Below are 20,373 nucleotides of genomic sequence, written 5' to 3' on the forward strand. Positions count from 1 at the left end.
AATATTTCATCAACAAATATGTATTTAAGTTTTTTAGAAATAGATCTTATATAAATCTAATAAATTTTATAAGTAATGAGGCTGAACAACTAGACTATTGTATGTTCTACTTATATTTAACAATTTCTAATGAGTTAAATATATTATTTTCAACTTCATTTGGACAAAACTAAAACTAAACAAATTACGTGATTAGTCAAGTATATACTTCAAGAAGTGTAGGTCAGGTTCGACAACACACCATGAAAAGATAATAGTCCAAGCTGTAATTATGATGGACGAGATCTTCAAGGCTTCTTCAACTACTTATGTTCTAGGCATCCAGGATTGCAAGGCATACCTATAGAAGATGATTCCAAAGCTAGACTTGAGGTGCCTCCACCCTGAGACTGGCTACGAAGGGGCTGGTGTGTCTTCCTTGGACAAAGACTAGCTTTTCCTCTTTCTTTTGTCTTTCTCGATGTAACATCTTTTTGGAATGGAAGAAAAGCTTTCTTTCACCATTATCCTTTTTTGGTGTATCTGGTCTTCCGCATTAACTATCTTGCATCATGTAGTGGACAGCTATTTAGTGCGCACCCTATGCAGGTTTGAGAATTCATGTTGGGGCACTTCGCCTCCTTGGATGTGTCTGGCACTATGCTCTACTTTAATTTTGTCTTTCAATGGAGTCAGTGCTGATATTATCTCGCAAGTTCGAGAACATTTATTGTTCTACCAATCTGCATGTCCTTCATTCTGGAGGACTATGCAATCATTTAATGTTGCAGTGTTTGAAGCGATTCTCTACTGAGTGGAGCACCTATAGTTTCTTTTTTTGATCGGGTGTGATCCTTCGAGGCTGCTAGATACGTGTCATCTAGTGATCAAGAAGAGAGTCAAAGGGTTGTCATTCCTCCTGGCCTCTATAAATAGTGGGAAAAGCCCCGACCTCCTATCTAGAACTTCTTCCTCCCTTGGCAAAAATCTTAGAGAATAGGCCGTTGGTGCGGCCCTAGTTGGTGAGATGATAGTCATTTGCATATGCCGTGGTATGGTGGAGTTCTCCCTACTCTTTGATAATTTGTGGGGTCTCTTCGATTGGATGCGAGAGATATCAGTAGGCGTCACTGCTCCAATCATGCGGTCATGATCGAGGCAAACTGTGAAGTTTCAACCATTCCAACATCGAGCTGCTAATGTTCCAACCATTCTAACATGGAGAGGACATGGTCGATGTTAGGATAGCCCATGTTAGCCATTAGTTCCAATGAGGAGCTCATGGCTAGTTCAGGCGCCTCCATTTCCCAGGCTCTTCTACAAGGCTTCAAACATTCCATTGAGTCTGCATGCCTCTTCAACCATCTTTCTCGAGCTTTCCATCAATGATCATTTTGGGGGTGAGCATGTCTTGTCGCAGCTCACTTCATCCCTAGAATCCCGTGGCTTTGCTCGAGTGGGATGGTTCTTCAAAATCTGATGGGAGGTTTTTCCTTCACCATGATCATGTGCCCCCATGCTTCATTTATGGCTAGGTTTGTGAGTCAAGTCTTATAATTTGGAACTTCTAAGAAATGAAACAAATTTTGCTTTGGCTTTATACCTTGTTGTGGATGAATGTTTCTATAATGCTATGGTTTGAGGTGATCTTTTCCTCTAGCTTTTCTTTTTCTACTATAGTAGGTTTCCTCCCGAGGCCCGACCTTCTCGGGTCGGTGGGGAGTTTGTTGGAGGCTTAGCCGTTGATTGTTCCAGACACCAAAAGACATTCATACTGTAGCCTCCAAGGTTTGAAGAAGATAGTTATAGTGGCCTGACTTGGGGTGCTTGCCCTCCAGGGCTTTCTCAAGATTCTTCGGCCAGCATAGGCTTATGAATTCCTGAGGCTCGGAGCCTTTTACTCTTGAGGGCAAGGTAGCGGAGGCTTTCGGGCATGGTGACACGGCCTGGAGCTTTCAAGAGGCATAGTGTCCTAGTCTGACTTGAGGTTTTTAAAAGGCTTTCAAAGTAGTTGATCGCCATTATAAGAAATTTTTTCCATCTCGTGGCTTGCGAGAATGGGCCGAGGATGTTCATTCTCCACTAAGCGAATGGCCATGGAGAATTGATTGAAGAGAGAGGGGCCGCTGGTAGGTATTGGACACTTGAGTATCATTGGCACTGATCACAGTGATTCACAAACTTGGCAGCATCTTCATAAATGCTCAGCCAGTAGTACCCTTGTAGGATCTTGTAACTTAAGACCTTACCCCCTAAGTGGTTGCCATAAATGCCTTCATAGACTTCTCACAAGGCATATTCTATCTTGAAGGGTAGGAGAAATTGGAGAAGGGGCATGGAGTAGGACCGCCTGTAGAGCTGTCCTTCCAGCATGATGTATCATGCTTACTTGACTTGAATCTGTCGGGCTTTGGCTCGATCTTCGGCCAACAACCTTTTTTGTAGGTACCGAATCAGCAGGTCCATGCAGCTGGGTTCATGATCTACCTATTATTAGATGCATACTCTAGAAGCTAATTAGGTTGATGCATATATTTATTTTAGGATATATTTTTATACTTGATATTAATAAAATTATTCTTTTAATTTTATTCATATTGTGTATGTATCTATGAATCATCCAAAAAATTAATAAGATGATAATACATATTCTCAAGAGTTGAGAATTTCAAATATGTATCATCGGTGATTTCTTCCTAAATACTTTTGATCAATGAATCATCACAAAGATGGTGATTGATCTGATAAGATTGATGTTTTGGAGATCTGGTACCACTTATTACAGTAGAAAGAAAGAAGAAATAAAAGAGACATATTAAATATGTGGATCAACCCAAGGCTTACCTCCACGGGGCATGTAAGTCTTCACCATGAGAAATAAAATAAATACAAAGGAGATCACACACTCTTAACTCTTATATACAAACCCTCTCTCTCAACAAGATACACTCAAATCTCACCCCTTATAAAAGCTCTCAAAGAAATTCCAAAGGAGGCTCTTACAGGCCTACCGTGCTAGAATCCTCTGATATCTTGGACGCTCCTTGCTACTCCAAGTCTCTACCTCTTGGATGTTCTCAACCGCTACACACTATTCTCAGGTCTGTGCACCCATTTTTATAGGCCCAAAATCTAGTTTGCATCAAAAACAGACTTTCATAAAAACTCAGAAACCTTTTAACTATTGGATCTTTTCCGTAAGCATTTCTAGCCCTTGGACTGTGCATCTGCTCCTTCGTGGCTAGTAGATCATGCAAATAGCTCCCGTGAGCCATGATTTTTGCCTCATGGACTAGGGCGGTCCACAGCACTTGTGTGGACCGTGACATCCTATGTGGTCCACCATGGACCGTGCCAAATTCCCTCGAATGGGGCTACACCGTGTGGGCACACACCTGGACCATGCACTGATGTGGGCCCCCCTAGGCCGCATGCACTGCAGTGGCCTGGGCCGCAGGCCAGGCCTGTGAGCTCACACACTGCAGGCCCTGCTGGGTCATGCATTGTAGGCCCTAATGTGCCACATTTTCAGGCTCCTTGCATCATGTGCTGCATGTTGGACTTCTCTATATCTAGTCTTCACTACTGTAGATCAAATTTAAGGTGCTAAAATTCCAACATGATGCATGGATTATTTTTCTTTTAAGAATAAATGAGTCTTGAGTTTACAGTGTAGGAACATTGAAATGAGAGTGCAGATGGTTGTTAGTGAACAAGGATACTGAGTATGATCGATATGAGAAGTCACTTAGATATCTACTCACTCGTTAGTACTTACTCGATGCTGTAGTAGCATGACTAGTCTTTTAACCTATGGTACCTCGACTATTCATAATGGGATTGCTACAATTTAACTGTATATATACTTGGTCCCTAGCCATATGGGTCTTTGCAGTGCGTATTAGCTATAGTAGGTTTGTTGTAGGAATAGGATGTATACCTATATAGAATCTATCACTTTTGATAGATAAGGAGTTGGTCCTATGTGATTTATGAGATCGAGTTCTGAAGATCTTAGCCAAAATAGTATGCATAGTGAAAAAGAATTTTCATCATTTTTATATCAAAACTTGAGTCGAATAAATTAAACATATGACATATGATAGAATTTGACGAGTAATTTTATAACCTCCATCTAGTTAGAACTCATGATAGAAGGATTGTATCATGCGTTAACTGCACTAGTGGTTCATTCAATTTCATTCTACTGGATTGCCACTACATTCTGCTCGATATCATTGGTGGATTATGAGACTCACGAGAATTATCTTGATAATCGATAATTCTTATTAGGATAAGTTAAAATTATTTCGATCCATTGAAAAATATTTCAATCATGTTGTGGATAAAGATCATAATATATCTCACTACCAGATAGAATAGATTCTATGGGACTACACACATAAAAGGTTGTGACTGATCAGATGGTAGGATTATGATTTTTGAATTACTGTAGAATCTGATTGATCAAAGAGTTGATCCGCCAAAGGTTGACACGTCAAAAGGGATGCCAAAGAGTTTGATGCCTTAACTCATGCTCAAAGGTGATCATGTCAAAAGGTGTGATGCCTTCTTAAGAAGTCTCATGCCTTAGAAGGCTAATGCACAAGAGGGGATCACATCAAAGTGTTTGATGCCAAGAAGATTTCATACCAAAAGTCTCTCATGCCTAGAAATCCTCACGTTAAAAAGGTTGACACACAAGTTTCAGAGCACATGCCTCTTAAGAGGCTTTCACGCTCAAAAGAGATTGGCGCTCAAGAGTTGTGGCACCCATAGCTTCCTCACACAACCAAAAGAAACTTTCATGTCAAAATAGTTTTTGATGTCCAAGGCTTTTTCTTGTGAAAGGACTCCTAATGCTATAAGGCTTTGATTGATCAAAGGTTGACATTAAAAAGGAGATAAGGTCCAAAGAGTTGGATGCCAAGGAGTTTCATGCCCCAAATATTTCATGCCTAAGAGTTAGGTGTCACAAGGGTACTTATCTATAAGAGGCTTCATGCCTCCTTGAGATAGATAGACCTCTCATGTGTCTTGACGTCTAAGGGATTAACATGAAAAGGGTTTCACACCTAAGAGTTATGCACCTCTCTGGTCATTCACGCCCAAAAGGAGAGGAGTGCAATCTCACGAAAGGAGAAAAGTTAAAATCCTTAAGAAAGATTTTCAGCAATAAGAAATAAAAGAAAAAAAAATCTACCATCATAAGAGGGATCTCTACAAAGGAGCTAGCATCCAATGAGATCAAAATCTTGTGTGGATGCTTATAGAGGCCAGGTACTTATGCGGCTTCAAGAGGACCATGCAGACATCCATGATCATCAATTATGGTGAAGATCTATCCGCACATGTGTGATAATATGATCTCACTTTTTATTTTTAATCTTAATCTTAAAAGTATGAGGGATCTAATTTTTTCTTATTATTTTGAGATGAGATCTGCATGCTTAATTAAAAAGTTATGATTATTTTTTTCTATGTGTTAATCTTAACTTTTCCTAAGACTTGCATCATTGAGTTGGCTCATCCTCGATATTAGGTTTCTTGAGGGTCTCAAGGTATGTAGGCTTCCGGATGTCGGTACACTCTAAGGTCACCAACCTTGATAGTAGATCCATCCAAGTATTTTTCATCCTAGATATCTGCAAAATCTCAAATTTGGTGAAGGAGGGAATGATCTCTCATACCTTCTATAGGTATTTTTCAATAGAAGACACTTTAGCCTCAAATTCTTTGTGAACTTGGCCAACCACCAATTAGAGTCACTAAGGACTTGGAGATGTGAGATTCTGAGCTCCCAAGCAAGCCTCAACCCAGCCAAAGTGCTTCATACTTTGCTCCATTGTTGGAGCTTTTGAAGTTGAAGCAGAGAATATGCTCAGCTATGATGCCATCAGGACCTATGAGAATCAATCCGGCTCCGACACCTCCAACATTGGATGACCCATCGACATGCAGCATCCACATGACTGCAAGTGTTGATGTGGGAGATTCTGGTGGAGACCTGATCTCTTCAGAGAGTATACACTCCATAAGAAAATCAGCCAGAAGTTAGGCCTTGATGGATGGATGGGGGTGTTAATGAATGTTGAATTCCCCAAACTCCATAGCTCACTTGGTCAACCTTCTCGAAGTGTCGAGCTTCTATAAGATTTGTTCGGGGTTGATCAGTCAGCATGGTGATGGAGTGAGCCTAGAAATAGGGTTGGAGTCTTGGCACTGGGATCACCAAGGCATAAGCATTCTCTACCTTGGGGTATCCAGTCTATGCATCCCTCAGCACCCAGCTTGTATTGTAGACTGGCTTTTACACTCCTTCCTCTTGGATGAGGATTGAGTTGACGATTATGGTGGAAACTGTAAGGTACAAGAACAATATCTCTCCTTTGGTAGGTCTGGTCAAGAGAGGGGCGAGGCAAGATATTCTCAGAGCTGATCAAAGGTGGACTGGCACTCCACAGTCCATTAGAAATCTTTGAACTACTTCAGGATCTTGAAGAATGGAAGATACTTCTTCACTGATCTGGCTACAAACCTACTGAGTGCAGTAACTCGCTCTATGAGGCACTGCACTTCTTTAGAGGTCCTCGAAGGTGACATCTCTATGATGGCTCAAATTTTCTCAGGATTTGCCTTGATCCCACGGTAGCTAACCATGAAACTGAGAAACTTGCCTGAAGCTATCTTGAAGGCACACTTGCTTGAATTAAGTCTCATGCAACATTTTCTCAAGGTTTGGAATGTCTCATCGAGGTTTGAGACATATTGCTCACCTAACAGCTCTTTCCTAGTATATCATCCATGTAGACCTCTACATTGTAACCGATCTGATCTTTGAAAATTTATTGATGAGGTGCTGGTATGTGGCATGTACATTCTTTAGGTCGAAGTGCATGACTTTGTAACAATATAGCCTCTGGTCAATCATAAAGGAAGTCTTCTCTTTAACTGAGAATTTGGTGTCCCACATAGCATCGATTAGTTAGTCTATCCTAATCAAAGAAAAACTATATTTCAAACAAGGTTTATTTAAATTGATGAAGTCAATACATATCCACCATTTGTCGTTCACCTTCTTAATAAGGATGCCACTTGGGATAGTCCACCTTTCGAATGAAGCCGACCACAAGGAGCTTATCCACCTCCTACTTAAAGGTCTATTGTCGCTCAAGTGTGAAGCTCCACTTCTTTTGCCACACAGGCTAATGTAGTGGGTCAACATGTAATCGATGTACCATGACTTCTTGATCAACCTCAAGCATGTCCTCGACCAACCAGTCAAATACAGTCACATTGGCTTGCAGGAAGTCTAGAGCTTGGTGTGGGAAGCTTCATCCTAGAATGATCTGACCTGCATGGTCCTATTGGGATCCGAATCATGCAGAGGTTCTAAAATGAGCTGTTCGACTAGTTCTCCACATGGTTGCCTTCCTTCACTACTGGCATCAAATCCTTTAATTGGCAAGACCTCTCTAGGTTTTCTTTCATGAAGAGAAGTGACATAGCAATGTTTGGCCAAAGCTTGATAACCTCGGAGTTTGCCCACACCTTGGATGGTTGGGAACTTAACCAATAAGTGGTAAGTGGAAACAATGGCTTGGAGGGCATTTGGTCTGGGCCTTCCAAGAATGGCATTGTATGCCGAAGCAACTTTCACCACTAGAAAGTTAAGCATGATCATGGCTTGCATTATTTACTAGAATTTTTTTTGCATCATAGTTCATAATGGCCATGGAAGCAACTATAGTATCATCATGAGGGATTGGGATACCCTCAGCATCGGCATCCGGAAGGAGATAACATCATCTATCCTTTGCCACTTTAGTATAGAGGCCCCAACTTGGACTGCCCAGGCATAAGCCTTTCTTATTGACGAGCTCTCACCTCCGACTATAGGTCCACCGATGATAGTATGGATTACTCTGGCGATGAGTCTGCCTTTGAACGGAGGCTCAAGGGTAGGCTGGGGCTCACGACACAATGGCTCCATGTCCTTCTAGTGGTTGATGAAGTTCTACAGATAGCCCACTAATGAGGACCTCTACTTCTTTTTTGAGCTGATAGTAGTCTTCTGTGTCATGATCATGATCTTTATAGAAGTTGTAGTACTTTAATCTATCATACTGGGGCTACATTTTCTCATTCATCTTTTTAGGCCATTGGAAGATGTCTTGATTCTTTATTTCCATTAAAATTTGTCTTGGGATGTGTCAGAGGCATGAAGTCCTCAGATCATTGATGGTTTCAGGAACGATGGGGCGGCTTCCCATCGGGCTTCTGCTTCTTCAACTAGGGAGGTGAGTGATCCTCCTTAGCCCTCTTTTGGTCCATCTTCTCCTTTTACTTTTCCACCATCACTTCCTTACCGGTGATGTACTTATCGACCTAGGTGAGGAGCTTGGAGAAGTCATGGAAAAACTTCTTCGAGAGGAGAAGTAGAAACTATTTGCTTTCAGCCCTTTCTTGAGGGCTGACATCACGATCGAGTGGTTCAGATCATGAACTTCTAGCATGGCTGCTTTAAAGTGACTCATGTAGCTTCAGAGAGATTCTCTATCCTCTTGCTTGATAGAGAAGAAAGTGTTAGTGCCCTTTCTTTGTTCCGACTGCTCTAAAATTGAGTAGTGAATTCGCGATCGAACTCCACAAGGAGTGGATGGAGTTCGTGTTATGACCAGAGCTGCTCTGATACCAATATTATCATAGTATCACTTACTCTGACACCACCTCTTGGGAAGATGTCTCGTGCAGAATATGGATCTCCCAAGTCCATGATCGGTTCTCAAGTCCAAAATCAAAATATCGTTGATGATGTCGATACCATAGAAAAAAAGAAGAAATAAAATAAAAAATATAATTAAATACATGGATTAAGTCAAAGACTTATCTCCACTGGCATGTAAGCTTCACTCTGAGAAAAAAAAAATTATAAGAGGAGATCACATCCTCAACCCTCATATACCAATTTTTCTCTCCAATAAGTACTCCCTCACAAAGCTCTCTCTCTCTAGAAGACCCTCTTGAAGCGACCGCTATCTGACAGTCTGTTTGAAGTCTCTGCTCCTAGTCTCTATGGTGCATCTCGACATCTATCTACTGTTGCTGCTACTTAAGGAGCTCTGCCACTGTCTACGGCCACATTTGGTTCTCTGTCGAACCATCGCTAAGCCTCTGTTTGCCTATAGAGCCTTTTAAAGGCCTCAAACTAGTCCAATCCATGTCCAACATGGAGACAAGAGTCCGATCCCAAGTCTAATAAGTCCCTAGCCATCTGATCAAGTCTCAGATCATGCTGATCAAGTCTTGAAATGCCTCCAACCATTGGATCACACATTATGGCCTATTACTGTGCCTGTGCACCATGCATAGACCGCACGCACCATGATCCCCACCAAGTCACCATGTGCCACTCTAGCCAAAATGATCGAATTACCCTATGCACCATGTGAAAATGCAATGCACTGTTTAAGGGTCCACAGTGGACCGCATATGGCTTCCGATACACGGTGGACAGCATGAAGGTGGGGGCCATGCTGGGCCTCCTGCGTGATGGTGTTGGGCCATTCCACATGTGCTTGCCCGTGCACACTCATGCTGGGCTGCGCAGGTCCATTGGGCCGTGCATCTGGCTGGGTCGCACAGCATGTTGGCCACGCCTAGCTGCCCATCTGTAGGCCAGCCCATCCTACGAGCTGTTCTTTGCATGGATTCTTTTCTGGGCTCTTCTTTATTGTGGACCTCGCTGTGGGCTCTTTGTGGGTTGAATTTGAGGTATTTTGCTCAATAGTTTGGTTGGAGCCATATGTACCAGGCTCAAGCAGCACTCTAGAGAGTAATGGGGAAGGACTTGAACAGTAGCATGTTTGAGGTCCCTTGTAGCATTATGAGGGCCTTGAAGCTTTTTAGGTGGTTGTAGTGGTTAGTCGTGCCATCATAAACTCTCATGGACGGCACCTTGAAGTGATGAGGGATCAGTTGCTCCATGATCCGCTTTGAGAAGAGAGGGCGAGTAATGAACTGGGGTTCTCCTCCTAGAGCTAGCTAATGCTGATGGAGGATCTCAAGGTAGTAGTCCACCTCTTGGATCTTTTGATCTATCTCGTCATCCTGGTCACCCTCCTTTTGGATCGATAACTCATATATCCGCTCACAGATGAGTCCTGCATGGAGGAAGAAAGTGAAAGAGAAATGGGAGAAGTAGGTTTACACTTCTAACCTCACTCACTAGCTGAGAAGTGAGAATGATGATAGAGTGAAACTCACTCAGGGATCCGATAGTCTAATCAGACACCCCATGGTACTCCTAGGCTAATGGGGCATGACTGGCTGCTTCGTTGGAGACTTCTTGAAGGAGCAGGCTCCTAATGTGTCAGCTCAAATGGTCCATGGTGCAAGAGTAGATGGATGGACCGCCTGCTGCAGATCTCACACCATAGTGGTGAGTACTGAACTTGCTGCAGTAGGAGATGCTAGAATTGCTTAGAGGTGATGGTAGGGATGGTTGATGCCTCCAAGATGCTAAGATCCTGGTGATCCTAACCAAAGTAGTAGGCTCTGTCAATACTTTTGGGAGAATGGTTGAGGATGTCATCGTAGTTTTTTTGTTCCTCATACTCGATCAATGAAAAAGGAGAGGCTCAGGATCTCTTATGCAGGTTGGGCCTTTACTCTAGTGCCATTCTGTTATCATCGGTGAGATGATCTGCCTCAGGCCACTAAGTTCGAGTCTAAGAGAAAGGATGATGTGGTCTCTGATAGGCTCGTCGGACCTTCAAAAGTATATGGATTGAGCTTTAGTCCTCCAGCGATCCCATTAACTAGATCCTACAAAACCACCAAAGACAGAAAAAGTTCTCATGCCAGGTGGCGGGTTCCTGGTGGCGGATCCTCCTATGCCTAAGTCACTCTCCCATAGAAGTAAATAAAAGAGGTCTGAGCTTTGGAGAGGGATTTGTGATGATCTGGATCAAGAATGAGGAGTGGATTATAGACAAAGAGATGGAGTGTGAAAATCCGATGGATTTCAGGTGATGCTCGAGATGTCTAAGTGGGTTCTGAGGTGAGCTTAGGGTTGATAGAAGAGACGAATCCAATTCGTAAAGAGCTCATCTCTAGAAAATGGCATATGGAGCAAGTGTTCACTTACCTAGGGGGTTCGAGAAACTTAGTGTTTATGGATGAAGGTGGATACTTATCGCTTAGGGGGATGCACCATTCATCCCCTAAGGCCCTTGGAGGTACGTCTAGGTTGTCAAAAAATAAGGACTTGCACATCTTGAGTTTGTTGGAGTCGTGTAGTGGAGGTGCAGGGCTGGCAACTTATCGTCTAGTGGATGAAAGGCTCTAGAATTCCTCTGGTGTGATCGTATGAGTCCACATAGTAGTGACTTATTGGCTATTTTGGTTCTTATCAACAAGGATACATGTAGAGCCGCTATTGGGGTGCCAGTACTATGGTGGATAGAGTATTTCAGATGTATCAAATCCTACCTACGCAAGAAAGCAACTTGTCAGTATGTTAATGAATTTAAACATCTATATTTATGCTGCTCTATAGAATTTCTTGATATTGCTGCATTGGAAGGATTTTGGGTGTCCATTTTGGAGGTTGTAGAGACACTTCTTAGAGTATCTCGCAAATGTTAAAATCGAGTGAATGTCTCATGAAAGAACTAGACCAACTGTTAACTAAATATCAAATTTTAAAATTAAATTGCCATTTCTATAAACATAATTACTTAATTTAAATGTAATATGGATCCTATTAATAGGTTGAATGAAAATAATTGCATTCACAATAGTAGATTGAATGAAAATTATTGAATTCATGGCCCAAAAGCATAAGTATTAAGGATGGTCCTTTTTTGTATTGTTGCTCTGGTGTCTCTGTTTCTCTACAAATTTGTCCAATATCATATGGAGATTGATGTTGTAGATGTCATCTATACAAATTGTTTGCTCAAAGAATGCGGAACCATCCTGAACTATTTGGTTTAGGGCATTTTGAGATGTGCTAGTGGCAGACCGACATGATTCTAGTAGTTAAAATGAGAAACTAATGAGAGGGGAGAGGATAAAGGAAAGAGATGAAAGAAGAGGAGGGAGGGAGAGGGAGAAAGGGTCACTAAAGACCATCGAAGGGCCACCAAAATTATGGGAGGGCCACCGAGGCCGCCGAAGGGCACAAAGGACCAAAAGAGGATCTCCATCCATTGGATGATTGAAAAAGGGGCCAATCAGGCCCCTATTTTTTTTTTTATGGGACTTTTAATTAAAGTCGACAACCACATTGCCAATGTGATGAAGTTTAACTTGATTAAAATAAAAAAATATAAAAAAAACTTAGATCAATGATTTTTTTCTCTGATAGATAGGCGCCAAACCTAAGGGACAGATTGGGTTTAGGATCTTATATATGGTGGATAGGTTGTTTAATTGATGCCTTAGGTCCTATTTGGATATTCTTGAAAGAACATCATATAGGAATCAGACTTTTTTGTCCTAACCATTCTGCACCTTCTAAGGGCCCGTCGAAGGTAGTGCAAATCCTAGCCAGTGGACTTGTTGGTCTCTAGGAACAAAAAAGAAAATAGATTCTTGAAGCTTTCAGTTTCTTCTCATATGATCTTATTAGAAGGATGTTGATTTAATATGTCATGCTCAAATACACTGGCCATCCACAAATTTAATAGAAATTTAACCCACTCCTGCTTGATTATCCAACATGCTCTTAATAACCATTTTATCTCATCAAGATATGTGCTAGGATGCATACCAGGTATCTGAGCATTATTCTATTGCTAATTCACTTTATTCTAAACCTTTACCATATTTTATGGGTCTTACATCAAGAAAATATAGTTAAAAAAAAGAATAAATTATGTACCTGATCCCTAAACTAAGTCAGATTTTTTTAAATAATCTCTAAAATATAAAATTCTAAACTTTAGTCTCTGAACTATCTGAACCAGTTTAATATTTTGCCCTCAGATGTGATTTCGGTAGTTTTTCTTACCAAAAATCTGATATGGCAAATTTTGATGCTTATATGGAGTAAATTTTGCTTGCATGGCTCAAACTATAGTTGATGTAGCTTAAAATATTTTTAAACAAATGTTGATAACCTGAGGAAAAAAAGGAAAGCTCTTCCCTCCATGGCTCTTTCTTCCTTTTCCCCACCGCCCCATCCCTCCGTGGCCCCCTTCCCCCCGACTCGACCACCTTCCTTGACCCCTTCGCCTCACATGGTAGGGAGGTGGGGCGGCCATCGCGGCACTGAAGCTTCCATCATTGTTCACCGACACCTTCACCGCCATCAGCCTCCACCTCGCCTAACACCTTCCCTAATTCATCCTCTTCTCCAACTATTTTCTTCTCATCCCCAAAACTCTAATGGAAAAAAAAGGAAGGGTGTGTCCTCCATGCACTCGACATGTTGAACCCCGACCTCTACTGGCAGTTGGCTGCACTCACCCTCCACCATCGATGACATCACGACTACCCCAAGAAGGGCCATGGCCCGGCACCAAAGTCGGCACTCCTCCTCATATTGATAGGCACTTACCCTCCCCTCCACCATTGGCCTCCCATGCTGGTGCTCACGGTGGACTTGGCTAGGGGGATGTTAGTGGTCTTGATGGTTTTTGGGATGAGTTGGAATTGCTAATCGAGGTCATCGCTCGTATTGCCGCCGCGCTCCCTCCAGGCCTCAAGGCGGACCCAGGGCTTCCAGGTGCCATCGTCAGGACGAAGCATGAGCGATGTGCCAGGGTTCGAGTGGCTCATCTGGCCTATCCTCAGGGACACCATAAAGGGCATCGCCATAGGGGCGAGTCAGAGAGGCCATGGATGGTCATCAACCACCCCTTCTGTTGCTTGATCAAGCACTCCTGCTCTGACCTGAATGATGGCAGCCAACTTCTCGAACTGCACGACTCTATCGACACGAACTTGGCCATTAGAAAAAAATCATAAAATAAAATCAAGAAAATGCATCAGGCCAACAAATCAGAGAATCGAATGTCCTTCATTTCCCCAAAATCACAGCATAGTTTAAAATCACCATGATTTAACTCAAAATCGCTAAAAATGATGTGCTATTTATGAGAAATCCATGAGCATTTGTTTCTTGAAATGGCAACACAGAAGGAAAAACTCAAAAATGAAGCAAGGGTCGAGATCGAAACACTTGGGGATGGGCTGGTATTGGAGTTTTATGGTTTCATGTATGCATAATTTTACAAAACAAATATACAATAGAATTTTAAACTTTTTTAGATTAAATTTAATTTAATCTAAGAATGCATAAGATCAAAAGAGATCACGAGGTGGGTCATTGGTCCCGTGACAAGATCTTTGAGGTCCATAACCGATAGTCAAGGTGAAGAAAAGATGGGAAAGAAGGTGTGGCCAATGGAGTTTAGCATCTCACTGTCCAATGAGAAGATCATGGAGGACATCATTGTCATGACCAGTGCCAAGCTCCCCCGCTGCACCAAAAAGTGGCACAGACTTCTACAAAAGAAGTCTAATGTACGATTCTTCCTTCTTCTTTCTTCTCCTTTTGGCCTCGTTAAATTAAAAGATGATCTTTTGCCTTCTCATTTCTCCCTTTTCTTTTTGGGGTTTTTAACCCCCGGTCCATTAGTGGACCAAACTTAAATTTTTAGATCTTGTTATTACTTTTATAACTTTTGGTCCCTTTTTAATTGAGGTTTAACTTTCAGCCCTCATAAGATGAAAATGTCCCCAATTCAATGTAGCACTTTCTCCCCCAAAAAAGATTTTCCATCTCCCTCGTTCCCCTCTCCCCAGAGAGTAGCTCCAGCAACCAAGTTTAGCGTCATTGTACTCATCCTATCAGGAGTTACAGTTCTAGTCAACGGGAATTCTTTATTATAGTGATGTCAAAAAGGGGATCAGGAATTAAATTCCCATCTTTTATTTTTTTTCTTGGCTCATAAGATGGATAATGGACATAGGTTTTTGTCTGATCGATCTTTTTTGGGTCAAAATTGCTGAAGATCATAATTGCTGATCTTTACAGTTCTACCAATGATTTTTCATGATGGGTTTCACCTTCTTCAGACATTGCCCATGTAGTCCTATCATATTTGAGTTGGACTCTTATGACATTTGGAAGGTATTGACCTTCTACTATAAGATTACATTTGTGGGAAAAACTGATATATAATTGGAGTCAATTGCAAATTCTTCATTTCTTTTCCCCAACAAGTGAGTTGTGTCCATTTAACTACAAGTATCCATTTAATAAACCTCACATGAGGAAACAATTGAGAAAAATTCCATTCATCCTCTAGCATGTTATTATACAACTAAATCGAAAAAGAAAGAAAGTGGGAGATGTGCAAAGAATTTTTTTTTATAGAAAAATGTGAACTAAATTTTTTAGCCTTAATACTTTGATTTTCAAGTGCCATGTTAGCTCAACAAATTTCTCACTTCCACAGTCCACATTTTATATTTTTATCATCACCAAATCCCTCTACCTTGAATGTTGCTATAATAAGCATTCGCTCCCTCAAGTACATACAAATGGAAGTTTAAGAACAAGTTTCATGATAACTTCAATTTTCTAGATAGAAGCATAAAATTAATTGCTTTTCTATGATTTGTATATCATTATAGTAATCATTTCTTTTTACATGTGATAGAGTTGATAACTATCTTTATTCCAGAATGGGTAATAGCAAGTCACTTTTAGGTCTATAATTCATAATTATATCATGGTTTATACGTGGCAAACACATACTAATGTAATGATCATCCATGTCTCTTCAACTTTATATCAATATATTTGTTTGTGTATTAAACCAGCCTTGAGACACGTGGCATAATTATATGAGATCAAAGAGATGTCAATCTGAAAGCATCAGATTTTAGCAGACCAATTGATCGGTTAGCATATTTAGCTCGGGTTTTTACCGACCTGAATGAATGATGCCCTTGCATTCTGTCCGAAGGATATCTCAACTAGCAAAGAAATATTCAAATCGGATATTTACCGACCTGAACCTCGATACCTCACTATTCGGGATGAAGTTATGATATTTCTATTTCACCCCAATCATTTACTGAGGTAAACTATTATAAAAACAGACTTAATCATTCTACAAATATCCACGATAGTTTAATTTCCTCAACCAAGCCATAGCTAGTCATGATCTCATGTCTAGCTCATATGCACAGTCGTACACTAGTTCACTTATAAGTACCTCTCTAACCACCTAATAAACTCCTCTAACAATCTAATAAACTCTAGAATGACCTCCTCAATCCTTCTATAAATAGAGGGCCAGTGATCCTCTATCGATAAGTTCTACTTTCTGAAACTAGAAGAGACTCTGTCGATAGAAAATTAGGCCAGACTCTTGGCTTTCACCCAGTTTTCCTTCAATTCTACTCAATCTCTCTTGCTCTTCTACTCTTTTTCACTCCATTCTCCAGGCTTGAACTGACTTAAGTATCAGAGGGTCAAGAATCGAAGGATCTTCATCGGATTTCTTGATTGATTTTGTATATTGATGAAGTTTTTGTTAGGTCACAAGGATCACTCTAGCCCAATCTCATCCAAGTCGATCTATTTTACTCTAGATTTTGAGCCGTGCAGTAAAAGATTGGCGCTAGACGGAGGGTCCCCTAATTTTTTTTATGAAAAAGATGGTTAAAGCATGAGCTCAGCATCTCTCTCCTTCTACTCCAGAAGGAGCATTTGAGGCACCACCACAGCAACCAATTATTGTTGATCCTCAATAATTTAGCCTTCTTGTTCAACAAGTTTAAGTCCTGGTAGCAGCTGTTCAATAGCTTCAAAAGAAAGAGAAGCAATCATTGAAAGAAGCTCCTCCTCCAAATATTTTATCCCAGCATAGTCCTTAACCAGCCCATCAAGATGAACACTACATTGATGAGACTGACAGTGAATTTACCCTCAGCATTTTGAAAGTTCAAAGAGGAGGCAACCTAGAGCACAAGGTCCTGGATCTTGAAAGATGCCTAATGGAGCTTTAGGTAGGAGATCGATCTCAAAATAAAGATAGTTTCAATCTTCGATCTCCTTTCTCTCATGAGATCTTGAGTGAACCAATTTCAAACCAGCTCAAGATACCCATCATCGAGTCTTTTGATGGCTCTGCTGATTCGTTGGATCATATTGAGGGTTATAGAGCCCTCATGGCTTTATAAGAGGCTTCTGATGTCCTATTGTGCATTACTTTTCCTACAACCCTCAAGAAAGCGGTGAGGATTTGATTTTCTGGACTTCCATAAGGATCCATCTTTTCTTCTGAGCAGTTTGGGAGACTGTTCGTCACTTATTTTGGTACTAATAAACCTCATTTGAAGTATGTAGATAGTCTTTTCTCTGTTTAGCAGCAAAAAAGAGAAGATCTCTAAAAGTATGTGGCTCGTTTCAACATGGCCACCCTGAAAGTAAAAAGTTTTAATGAATCAGTTGCTATATCTGCTTTGAAGAGGGGATCCTAGAGTAACTGTCTAGTTTTTTCTCTAAATAAGAACTTCTCGGATACCTACGATGAGATACTCGACTGGATGCATAAGTACGCTCAAATCGAGAAGGAGGAGGCTATCTTAAGGTAGGTAAAGAAGAATAAAAATAGAAAAAAAAAAATAATCGAGGGAGAATGATGAGTAGACTAAAAATTCAAATCCACCCTGAAAGAATTTGAGGTCAAGAAGCCTACCTCGGTGCTTTAATTCTTACGCCCCTTTATCCACTCCCTAAGCTTAGATTCTGATGGCAATTGAAGGGGAGAGATATCTTCGAAGATCTGATCCCTTGAAGGCCCCTCTAGAGAAGAGAGACAAGTGGAAGTATTGCCGCTTCCATAAAGATCATGGCCATGACATCGAAGAATGCAAGCAGCTGCGGGATGAGATAGAAATCTTGATGCATCATGGTTATTTCGACAAATATGTTAGACCGGCCAAAATCAAGAAATACAGACCTCCAGCAAAAAGAACCTCTGATAATCACAATCAATCGACTGCTGGTGTTATCAATATGATATTCAATATCTCACCTAGCACTGATGACCCGCTCCCCAAGAGATAGAGAACTGAAGAATTTTTTTAAAAAAAATAATGTAAAAGGGATCCAAACCTCTCATAACGATGCTATCGTAGTCTCTATGATGATAGCAAAATATGATATAAAAAGTATTCTTGTTAATAATTGAAGCTTTGCTGATATATTATTCTATGATGCTTTTTTAAAAATGAACCTAGCTAGACAACTCAAACGGATCGATACTCCCCTCATCGAGTTCTCAAAAAATGTGATGGTAGCTGAGGGAGAAATTATTCTATCAGTTACAGTGGGATAAAAACCAAGACAATCAATAGTGCAGCTCACTTTTCTAGTAGTCGAAGTTTCATCTACTTATAATGCTATCCTCGATGGACCTGATCTCAATGCTCTCAAGATCATTATCTCTACTTACCATCTATTGGTATATTTTTCAACTAAAGGAGGAGTTGGTGAGATGCATGATGACCAGATGATGGTACGATAGTATTTTATGATCTCTACTAAAATAAACCAACCGATGGAAGCTGTGTCAATTGATATACTAGATGCACTAGATGAGGTCAGAAGAATTCAAGGTGAACCAGTAGAAATGGTTGAAGCTATTCCTCGAGGAGATGATCCAAAAAAAATAGTTAAGATCAGTGTAAATCTCAAGCCTAGTTTAAGAGAGAGAATGATCAAGTTTTTATGAGCAAATACTGATATTTTTACTTGATCGGCTTCTGATATGCCTGGCATCTCCGTCGATGTGATTATTCATAAACTAAATGTGGATCCAAATTTTAAGCCAATTCAATAGAAAAAAAAAAGAAGTTTCACCCCAAAAAGACAAAAAGCCATCGATGAGAAAGTTGACAAGCTTTTAAAAGCTTAATTCATCAGGGAAGCTCATTATCTGAAATGAATAGCCAATATTGTTATGATCAAGAAAGCCAACGGTAAATGAAGGATATGCATCGACTATAAAGATCTCAATAAAGCTTGTCTGAAGGATAATTTTTTTCTATCAAGAATTGATCAGCTCGTAGATGCTACCTCTGGTCATAAGCTCCTTAGCTTTATGGATGCTTTCTCAGATTATAATTAGATCCAAATGGCTCTAGAAGATGAAAAAAATACTATCTTTATCACTGAAAGAGATTTGTGTTGTTATAAAATAATATCTTTTGATCTTAAAAATGTAGATGCTTTATTCTTATGCTTCGTTAATAAAATTTTCAAGTAACAAAATGGCCGAAATATAGAGGTCTATATTGATTACATAATAGTGAAGAGTACCGAAGAAGATCGGCATATTACTGATCTAAAGGAAGCATTTGAAGAACTTAAAAGGTACTAGATGAAGCTCAATCCTAACAAATGTGCCTTCAAAGTTGGCTCAGGTAAGTTTCTTAGCTTTCTATCTAATCAAAGAGGAATAGAAGCTAATCCTAAAAAGATTAGAGAATTATTGAAAATAAAATATCCAGCTCCTATCAAAGAAATCCAGTATCTCACCAGATGAGTGGCAGCTCTCAGTCGATTTATTTTCAGGTCAGCTGAAAGATGCCTTTTCTTCTTTAAAATATTAAGAAATATCAAAAATTTTAGCAGAATAGAAGAATGTCAGACTGATCTTGGCTCTCTGTCTCTTTTTTCTAAGCCAGTCGAGGATGAAGAACTATACATCTATATTTTCATTTCATCTTATGTAGTCAGCTCAGTTCTTATCCGAAAAGAAATGAGCATTCAAAAACCTATCTACTGCACCAATAAATTACTGTGAGACATAGAAACCTGATATAAGAAGGTCAAAAAGATGATATATACTTGGATCATGGTAGCTCGGAGACTCAAATCTTACTTCCAAGCTCATACTATTATAGTATTGACAGATCGATCTCTTAGATCGATATTATAAAGAGTTGATACTTCAGGTCGGATTGTCAAATGGACCATTGAACTTAGTGAATTTGACGACCACTACCGACCTCGAACTACGGTTAAAGGTCAGATACTAGCTGATTTTGTTGTAGAATGTACTATCCCAGATGATGGGTCAATCCCAGTAATTAAGTCTAAAAAGTGATGATTCATTCTAGATTCTACATGTGAATGGAGCCTCAAATTTCTAGAAAAGTGGCACCGATTTGATTTTAGCTAGTCTTGAAGGGTTCATAATAAGCAAACCCTGAGATTCAATTTCAATACTTTCAATAATGGTGCTGAATATGAAGCTTTAAAGGTGGATCTCAGAATGGCAAAAGAGCTTGAAGTCAGAAATTAAAAGTTTTTATAGATTCACAACTTGTCGTCGATTAAGTTTGAGATCAATTTGCAGT

Source organism: Elaeis guineensis, chromosome 11, assembly GCF_000442705.2.
Source record: "Elaeis guineensis isolate ETL-2024a chromosome 11, EG11, whole genome shotgun sequence".
NCBI lineage: Eukaryota > Viridiplantae > Streptophyta > Magnoliopsida > Arecales > Arecaceae > Elaeis > Elaeis guineensis.